We start from the raw sequence: 10,626 nt of genomic DNA, 5'->3' as shown, positions 1-10,626 counted from the left end.
CAGCCAGTGGGAAAATTGGACATGCCTCTGTTTTCAGCATCCACAGGAAATATTACAAAGCCATTGGCGCAGACAAAGTTTCAGATGGGAAGTAGCACCAAGTAGGGGGAGGGGAGGAGCGGTTCCAGGCGGTGGGTGGAAAACTCAGACCCAGCTGTGGGAATCACAGGTCTTGTCACTGGAGACCACACAGCCACAGGAGCAGTGTGACCTCAGGTGTAAGACCCTGGACCTAATGAGGAGTTATTCACATGCAACCAGTAAGAACGTCTTTTGTTCATTTTGGGTCTATTGAAAAGCAGGGTAGGTTCACTTGCCAGGTGGGTAGGCAGTGGAGGGGAGAATGGAATTGATACGAAATTCACCTTGAGGTCACACTTCCTTTAAATTAGGTTCTACAAAGTTTCTTTTCTTTTTCCCTGGCTCCTTCTGCAGCAGCTTTGTCTCCTGAGTTTACAGTTATGTTAGGGATTCTGAACCACGGTTGACGCCCCTCTGCCTCCAACAACAACGTTAATCAAAACGGAGACCTTTTGTTACCAATAGTAGTTAATTAAAGGGCTTGATTCTGTGCCGCTGTGGTGCATGCCTCCGGCTTGTTCATACTCGAAGACGAATTTCACCTGGCATGTACATGAAATGGGGGGAAAACTGACATGGGGGTCTCTTCCTGGGCTGACCGTTTTGAATCGGAGAGTAGGATTTCCTGTTTACCTTTCTGAAATTTCTCTTCGTTATTTTCCTGCCCTCTTTCTTTCTTCATCAGGGAGCTATAGGAATCCTTACAAAATATCTTACCGTGAATACGGTACGTTTCGCAGTGTTCGAAATCATGTGTGGCATTTTAGAAGGCCATGTGAGTCTGCCTGAGAGGATGTATAGCATCCCTCTCCTCTCAGCAGTAGCCAAGAGAAATCAGAAATCCCTTCACCCATATTGACCGTTTCGACACAAGCTAAGAACTGTTTTCTTTCCCACTCTTTGCTCCAGTGAGTAGCACATACAGGTAGCTGTGTTGATGCTCAAAGACTGTTTTGTTTGTTTGTCACTGGGCTTTCCCAGACTTTTTATTTTATTTATTTATTTATTTTTTATTTTTCTTCTCTTTTGTACTTTCAAAGCCAGGAAGCTCTTTCTCCCCACTGCACAGAAGGCAAGTGCAAAGCCCACGTGCTGGCACGGGCTTTCACAGGCAGTTTGGAGGTTTGAGCCCGGGCTCTCCCTCACCGCAAAGGAGGGAGAGAGTTTGTGATGGGGACTGGATTTCTGGTCAGCCTCGGGGCCGCTTTGCTGCCCAGGGCTGACGGCTCCCAGCCGCCCTTCTCCCCAGCCGCCTTCTGGAGACCCCCTCTGCATTCCAGGCCCCTTGGCATCGCCGTCTTGCCTTGGACGCCACGGCTTTCCACGTGCTCCTTTCCACGTGCTCCGTGTTCTAATCCAGCCAGCGAATCAGAATGAGCAGGGCTGCTGCTGCCTTCACTATCGTCCCCACCTTAGCGGTTGGTGATGACCTTGTTGGCGAAAATGGGTGTGTTCTAGACACTAGTCACCGGGGGTAGTTTGGCAAACCTAATTATTCAGAACTTAACCTGTTGGATCTGAGCCTCAGGTATTGACTAGCATCCTGACAAAACCCCAGTCCGAAGGCAAAAAGGTCATTGGCGAAATAGCATAGGACAGGTGCAATCAATCCTCCCCACAGACGTGCGGGCGGATATAACCCCCGGCTCCCGAGCTGAGCGGGTGGGATTTGAGTTGGAGCCTCGACTCCAGCCGCAAAATGCAGGGTACAGCTTGGATCCTGACTGAGAGCGGGAGGTTTTTCCCTGTCCAGCTGGAGCTCGGAGATGTCATGCAAGCGTGGGGAAAGTCGCCCTGACCCGGAGAGGAAGAACAAAGTAAGGAAGGATCTGTTTTTCTTCTTTTTCCTTCTATTTGAGCCAGGTGATAGCAGTGATGAGAAACTTTCCCTGTTGCTGGAAAACTTTTGTTTTTTAAGGCATTGGTGGGAATGGGGGGAGGGAGTGCAGTTTCTGCAAGGTGTTTGTGTCTGTCTTGACTCGACATTTTACGGTGTCATTCAGATTCCCCATTCCCTGCCCCATCGTTTGCCGCTACAATAAAAAAGGCACCTCTCCATGTTTGCCACGGTTAACCGAGCAGATTTTCACTTTAGGGAGGATGAGTTCCGAGTGTGTGATTTCAACTGTAAATTCATTAGGAGTTATTTGCAGAGCTATTGCCGATATGCGGTTGTTCTGAGAATGCATGTTTTTATGATTTCTGTAAAATTTAATTGGGATCAGGTCACTGTGTGGCTTTGACTCAAGGACTTCTTTTTCTCCTTCCTCCTCCTTCTCCTTTTTTTTTTTTTTTTTTTTTTGGTGTTGCAAGCTGCAGTAAGTGATTTGTAATTTATAATCAAAGTTTGGTATCGTTAAACTAAACTGTAAAAACTGGCTTTGGGAGTTTGCTCATAAAATATTTGAAAAAATATAGCAGGGAGGCTTACGCAGTAGAGGCAATGTCAGTACGTATATACCTGTGTAGGTGAATATATATGTATGCATATTTTTTCCGGAGACTCTTAATGCTAGCCCCCAAAACGCATCTTACAAAACTGTGACTTTCTGTAGCCCTTCAAGCCTGAGCATATTCTGATAAGCGTGTAAGCACATTTTCTTTAACGAACTTCTAATTTGTTTTTACAACTCCGTTCATAGTTCACATTAACTTATTTTTTCAGCTATTTTATTCTTACACTAAAGAGTCTGCGTATATGTGCTAGAATTCTCTGTCTGTAAGCTATAGTGCTCCTTAGCTAGAAAGACTTTTTTTTTCTTTCCTCCTAACAAGGAAGCTCATTTAGAAAGAAATGTTTATGTGAAGTGCTTGTCAGTTGGCATTTTTACTGGTTTGCTAACCCAAAGGTAAAATATAAAGCCATGTCTATTCCTCGCTGGCTTGTTGTTACTAGAAGGGTCCCTCCCTTGTTAGCTTGATAAATAATTTTACTAGGGGGACTCTGCTGTATTTTTATGCTCGCTGTCTATTTTCTGCTTGCTGCAAATAAATTTCTGTACTCAGAGGGCACTAAAACTCCAAACACATGGTATTTTCCCATTTTGCTGCTGGTCGCCTGAAATATTTATTTCATCTCCTGTTTTTAATTAATTTTTGAAAGGAAAAAAATAATTTGTGTTTAATATCGAACAAAAATTTGTCATATATTTCTCAGGACTGTTGGGTTTGAACAGGGAAGGAGAGCGTTTTGAGATGCTTCGTGTGTCAAAGCCGGTCCCATATTTGTCAAATTGAAGACAGGAGTTATTTATTGCGGGGGAGGGTGTCCTGAAGTTTTCTCATTATAGATTTCCTTGTCTGTCTTTCCAACTTTAAATATTAAGCTGTTCATATGAGGAATGAATAGGGCTGTAGAATTCTATCTAGAAACAAGGCACTCCACAATAAAATCTTTACCTTTGAAAAATGATACATGGCACGAAAGTAGAGATGAAATCGATCATAGGTATCAATATAGATATCAGCATCCACCTGAGTCCCAGGCATTTTGACATGGGATTCGTCGCTGGTATGAACTTGGCACGGGGTCACAGGGGGAAAATGGGTGGTACCTACCTAAACAAACACGCCGTAAAACAATCTAATAAAGTAAAATTAAAATGTTTTCTATAATTAAAACGAACATAGCATATACTGGGTACACAATGAAATGTTTAAGGAAGGAATGACCTACATATTGGGGAAAACAAGTGATCATTTTAGATGAATGCCAGATTATTACACAGATTGAAATACAGTCTTTTTCGAAGCAGAGACTGCTTGTTATGTGTGATTTGTTATTTGCTTTTATCAGCAGGGTTTTATTTTGCAAAATTGGAAAATAATAAATTTTTTTTTTTGTTTTCATGTTTATTTTTGAGAGAGAAAGACAAATGGAGGGAGGGGCAGAAAGAGGAGAGACGGAGAGAGGGAGAGATAGAGAGAGAGAGAGAGAGAGAGAGAGAGAGAGGGGAGGGGCAGGGAGAGAAGGAGACACAGACTCCAGGCACCAGGCTCCGAGCTGTCAGCACAGAGCCGGACGCGGGGCTCGAACCCACGAGCCGTGAAATCATGACCTGAACCAAAGTCAGATGCTTACCCCACTGAGCCAACCAGGTGCCGCTGGAAAATATTTTTAGAAAGGTGCTAGAGACATAAATTTAAAACCAGAAGGCAAGCATATGTCACCAACATCGACAGTATTGGGGAGACTGAGTCAGAGGTTATCTGGAGTTCAGTTTCTGCAACGATCACCGCGATGAAGAAGAAAACCTAGATCAGGATTCTGAACGCTGATGTTCTTGGGTTTTTGAACTCGGAATACTTGATCCACACGTTTTCATTATAGATACATAGGTTGGTGACCAAAACATGTATGTGTCTTCCCAAACGTGTGTGAATTTTATTTTCATATCTCGCTTCTCAGGGATTTCAGAAGTTAGCTAGACTTCAAGATGACTTGTTTTCTCCTTTCAAGTCGGCAGTTTATAGACTGTTCAGAATCGGTCTTTGTGAGATTTAAGGGAGAGTTGATAACTCTGTACTTCTTCGGGGCTATGCCAATTGGTCAGGAGTTAGAGCTAACTTCCATGGGGCTGGAGACCATGATGTTCCATCCTGCTCTTTGGAGGTCATCCAAAGCCTCACAGGCATTGATGAGGACAGCTGCCATTGATCTGGGGCCTCCTGGGAGCCAGGACCTATGCCATCTTGGATTGTTAGAACAACTAGAGGGGCAGATATTTTAATCCCCTTTGTACAGATGAGGAAACTCGGGCAAAAGCTATTAAAATATAATTTGAGCCTACGCTGCAGTCATGCAGATCCGTATTTCTAGATAGACCCCGTGCCGCTCTGCCCTGATCGCCGTATTCCCTCCTTCCCAGCTAAACAGCCCAGTGTTGTAACCTTGGCACATGCAGTGGGGGCTTCGTAGCCCTCTCCTCTGTGGTCATCTTTTTCTGAGTTGGGTTGAGTGAGGCCTAGAAAACAAGTATTATGATCTCATCAGTATCTAGAAGACTGGGACTGGTGCCTCTCATGACCTTGACCCCAAGGACCCCTTCAGCTCGAAAGTCGAATGATGCTGTGGTTTGGTTTCAGTGGGTAACAGCAGCCATTTCCTACTTGAAGATCAAGATGGTTATTTCAAGAGCATGTAAAAAATAATAGATGGTCCGTTTCCTTAATACCCTGTAATGTGTAAAGTCTCAGGTGGACAAGTGACACGCGGGAAATGGCAGGATCGTGAAGATAAATCATTAAATCACTCCACTGAAAGCCCCATTTAATACAAAGTTGTCAGCGAGAGCTTTAGTAACATGAGAAAGAATACAGTTTTTGCATCTGTAAAATAGGGTTGTAAAAGAAGATTGGGCAAAGGATTAAATGCAATAATGTATGTAAAGCACCTGGCACAGAGTAAACACCCTGCCATGCTTGGCCTTGATCAGTTTTAGACCGAATAAAACTTTGACCTTCACACCTTACAGGCCTCGGTTTGTTTTTAGAGTGTGCTATTATGATACCAGGCTCCTCCTTCCCCTCTGCGAAGTGTTGTCAGATTGGAAAATTGAGAAAAACCTAGAACAACAGTTTTCTTCTTTAATGTTTTAAAATGTTTATTTTTGAGAAAGAGAGAGAGGCAGTGCACGAGCAGGAGAGGTGCAGAGAGAGAGAGGGAGATACAGAATCTAAAGCAGGCTCCAGGCTCTGAGCTGTCAGCACAGAGCCCGAGGTGGGGCTCAAACTCAGGGACCACAAGACCATGACCTGAGCTGAAGTCAGAAGTCAGATGCTTAACTGACTGAGCCACCCAGGTGCCCCTGTAGTTTCTAACTAGTTTCCTGAAGAGGGGGGAAAAACCATCACCCCTTAACCTTTTTTTTTTTTTTTTTTTTTTTTTTTAACAAGGCATGTTTGGGGAATACTGTGGTCAAGTACTTTAGGGAAATCATGGATTGGGCAAAATCAAACACTTAATTTTGCTGTCCTCTATCTCAGAGCCTTTGTATGCTAATATTATCGCGACCCCTCTACAGGAAAGGAACAGCACAGATAACAACACACTGTCTTCCAGGCTTGAACATGGGACCTGTTCTCTAATGAACCGTTTTGTGGAACTAACATTACATCGGACAGTTGTGAAAAATGGCTGTTAAGATACTGAAGTCTGACCATTTTATTGAGTACCAGAGGACACTTGTACCAATTTCCCCTTGTGAAACTCATGTTCTGAAAGATGGTTTGCAATTCGGTGTCTTTGCTTTTATTAATTAGAACCGTCTGGAACAGCCACGGGGCATCTGGTCAGCAAGAGAACAGGCATAATCAATTCCAGTGACGTACATGCAGTGAAAGGCCAAGAAAATCTTCCCGTGGGGGAGTGGCTCATGGGTGCGGTTACTATTTTCATGTGCTTGCTCTTCAGGGGGTTTCAGGACCCGGGTTTGGGACCCTGTGCTCTGATAGAAAACCCAAGATCACTGTCAAATCCGGCCTGGCCATTGGTGATGGGATGCGCCTTCCAAGGAAATGAGAGGTCCTGTAAGGAATATGTTAATTTTCTAGAAGGCTGGCCAGGGATTCTTTGGACATAAAAACTCTAGCCTTCAAGTTTCTATTCCTTGATTGATAGGCTAACGGTGTACATTAAGGGCACGTATATACAAGCTGTATTGTGGAGGGCAGTTTGGGGCAGAGGTTCGTTCTCTCTGGCCCGTCTCCCTCCTTCTCTGTTTTTGTACACCTGCTTCATCCTCCCCTCAGCAGGCAGGCCTTCTCTAGGGAGAACACGTGATGTCTCCAGTCACTGCTGGCTTCCACCCCAACCATGCTTTTGAGCTCCCAAGCAGAGCCGCCGAGCGACTCTTACAACTCCCGTTCTAGGAAGAGAATGTCCATTGGCTCACTGGGGTCAGGTGTCGATCTCTCCTCCGATCAGCAGTAGCTGGGGGAGGGTCCTCCAGATTGTGCCGGGAGGGGCGTCTGGCCTTCCCAGTATGATTTCCTGAGAATGGGGGGGGGGAGGGGGCAGCAGGTTTGGAAGATGGGCCCTTCCCCACGTGGGGGAGGGGAACTCGTACCCCGGACTCCTGTGCACGCCCTTTTGGAGATAGACGCGAGTAGAATTGGGCCATGAACAGATCCTGCACCTGGGAACTGGGTTGTCAACCTTGGATGCCCCTGGGGAGGTGTTGAAAAACCATTGATGCCGGCCCCAGACCAATGACTCCAGAACTTGAGGCGTCAGTGTTTTTTTTTTTTTTAAATAACAACTGCTGGGGATGCTAATGCACAACCAGAATTGAGAACTCCTAGTAGAGGAATTCAGGGACACAGTTATTCATGGAAACCAAGAAAGTGAAGAAATAACTGGTGAATAGCACGTATTTTATTGTTCTGTCTCACAACTCGGCGTTTTTCAGGTCCCGTAAAATTAAAAGGGATGAACGATTGCTTTGTGCTTTCCCAGCTTTGTCTCTTGTTCCCAGCCCTCTATTAGCATCAAGTCTATATAAGGAAGGAGTAAGGAAGTCCGATAAGGCTCACAGGGAAAGCAAATTGGAGGTGGGGTCCAGAAGCCTCCTTTTTACACCTGACTGAGCCACGAAGCAGCCATACAAGCTGGGCAGGCATATTCCCCTGGGGTCTCATTTTTCTCGTTTGGGAAATGGGTCGAGTAATCCAGAGTCAGAGACCTCCTAGGAGTCTACAGTCAGCCAAGTGACCAGGTCATCACAGATCCAGCATGTGAACCAAAGGGGTACTGAGGATTTTGCACTAGCAGAATGGCTAAGTGGACTTAAAAAAGTTTGTTTTAACATACTTGTTTATTTTTAAGAGTGAGAGAGACAGAGCATGAGTGGGCGAGGGGCAGAGAGGGAGAGAGAGGGAGACACAGAATCTGAAGCAGGCTCCAAGCTGTCAGTACAGAGCCCAATGCGGGGCTCGAACCCACGAACAGTGAGAACATGACCTGAGCCAAAGTCAGATGCTTAACTGACTGAGCCACCCGGGCGCCCCAGAATGGCTCATTTTAAAGTGATGATGGTACTTAAACAGCATTCTGCATGAAAAAGAGAATAATGGATTTAGTTAGCGAGTTACAGGGATAGATGTCTTCCAGATTATTTGCACAAACTCTTAGAAGTACTGAGGAGGTGTTTTATTATTCGTCGCCAACACCACCAGGCACTTCTTGAGTATGTGATTTGGCTTAGAGTAGAAACATGACCGGGGCAAATGGCGCTGGCTGAGATTAACCAAGATGTTTGATCACACACTGTCAGGCCCATTGATCCTCCACTAAAGCATAGCATTAAACCACACAAATGGCCCGCTCTGAAGGCCTACTTCCCTCTACTCTGTGAGACAATTACCTTTTAAATTTCTCCTCTCCTCTTGGATTCTAAAGTCTGTGAGCAAGGAGTCTGCGCCTCATTTATTTGTGTGTCCGGTACAGGCCTGCATCGGTGAGCAGCATACAGCATTTGTGCCTCAGAGCCTCTCTGGAAAGTGCTAGAGTGTTCTCAAATAAGCAGGGGCACAAGCGAGCACACAAACAGGTAATACGAGTCTAGTAACAGTTTCCTCAACGGCAAAGATGACATCTTTGCAGTCTGTCAAAATTAGAGGTTGTTCTCTTAATCCCTTCCCCGCTTTTCAAAAGACCCATATCCTGACATCTCCTTGACACTTTTGTGGGCTAGGTTTCTTTTCCTGGACAGCATGTTAAATATAGTCTGCACCAGCCAGACCTATTTCTTAATGTCCTTTTTTGGAGAGCTATTGGAAAATAAACCCCTTTTCTCTGGCTGGTCTGGCGTCCGAGTTCTTAGGCTTTATTTTAGGATTTAACTCCATGAACACTTACTGGGCAGTCCCTATACACTGGAATATGGATTCGATGCTGGAACATTCGGAAACAAATAGGACACAGTTCTTGCTCTCAAGGTTCATTATTGATGCACACTGACAATCAAAACAAAATGCTTGTTGTGTTGGATAAACGCTTTCCAGAAGATGGGGGGGTTTGCAAGGTGAGCAGGAGGAGGGTGGTCATTTTGTGAACACCCCCACGCAGAAACAAAAGCTCCAGAGGTAGCAAAAGGAAATTGGGCTCCTTTTTAAACTTGGGATGGGGAAGATCTTCCTTAGCCTGACCTAAAACCCACATGCGATCCGACCAAGCACGGATCACTCTATGTAAGCATTTAAAATCTACATGTCCCGAGAACACCCTAAACAAAATCAAAAGACAAGCAGCAAAGTGGGAAAAATCACAACCCACCAGAGAGGCAAAGGCCTAATTTCCTGAGGATGAAGAGCTCTTACCGAGACCACCAACAGCTTGATGGGAACATGAGCAGAGAAGAATGGGCAGCTTGTAGAAAAAGGAAATACAAATGACCAATAATCTTAGGAAACCATGTTGATCCTTGCTCATTATCAAGTAATAGAAAGGATAACCTTGCATTTTAGCTGAAATGAGTGGTGATAGGCACCCACACGTGTGCTTGTGAGCCTGTGAATTAGCCTCTTAGCTTTTATAAGATCTGGCACATTTATCTAATAGTAAATGCCAGTTTGTACACATTTCCTGTTGGGGGAAATTTTTTTTAAGTTTATTTTTGAGAGAGACCGAGTGTGAGTGGGGCAAGAGCAGAGAGCGAGGGAGACGGACACTCCCAAGCGGGCTCTGTACTGTCCTCACGGAGCCTGATGGGGGGATCCAACTCGGGAGACCGTGAGCTTGTGACCTGACCCGAAACCAAGAGTCGAACTGACTGAGCCTCCCAGGTGCCCCTCCAGCAGCGAGGGTACAGCTGGAACAAACAGTGTGTTCATGGGTCTGAGGTGGGGAGGAAGGACTCTCGTGCACAGGGACCGGTGGGTACCCTGGGAGAAGAAATGGGAAAGCCAGACCAGAGAGGCCGTGGAAACAGAGGTAGAAAGCAAAGCGGAATGAATTCGGGTGGGTGGTGCCCTGACAGCTTGCACGATCCCCTTTTCTGGAGCCACTTGGGTCCACGTCTGTGTTGACCGGCGTGAAACCATCCAGGTCCAGCCCCTCCTCTCCATCAGTCTGTTCCTGCTTCGTGCTCCCCACCGGATAAAAGACTCATTTGTGTTAATTGAATTAAGGCCGGTATTGTTCATTGAGTTGTGGAAGCCGTTCCTCTGTTCTAGCCCTTTTCTGTATCATCGGCATTGTCACAGCCAAAAAAAGTGTTGGGGAAGGGGGGGGGGGTGGGTGGCAGGGAAGGAGGGAGGGAGGGGCTTGTTTCAAAGAACTACATGGGGATTTGGTCACGTGTCTGCCATTAACATCAATCGCAGGCACAGGGCAGAAAAGCCTGGCGCGTTCTTACACACACCTCTTTGAACAAACGTCCCCTCTGGTGTTGCTACCAGGCTCCCCTCCACTGATACAGGATTTGGGGGCTTTGAAGTCGGTTGTGGAAATTTCACTGCCTTCTTTGACTCCAGCAAATTGCTCCAAAATGCTACAAATGTAAAAAAGACTAAGGGAGTTTTAGCAGCAGCTTAGAGGTGGAATCC

This window comes from Panthera onca, chromosome E2 (genome assembly GCF_046562875.1).
Source record: "Panthera onca isolate mPanOnc1 chromosome E2, mPanOnc1 haplotype 2, whole genome shotgun sequence".
In the NCBI taxonomy this organism is placed as follows: Eukaryota; Metazoa; Chordata; class Mammalia; order Carnivora; family Felidae; genus Panthera; species Panthera onca.
Note: the sequence above shows the minus strand (reverse complement) of the source record.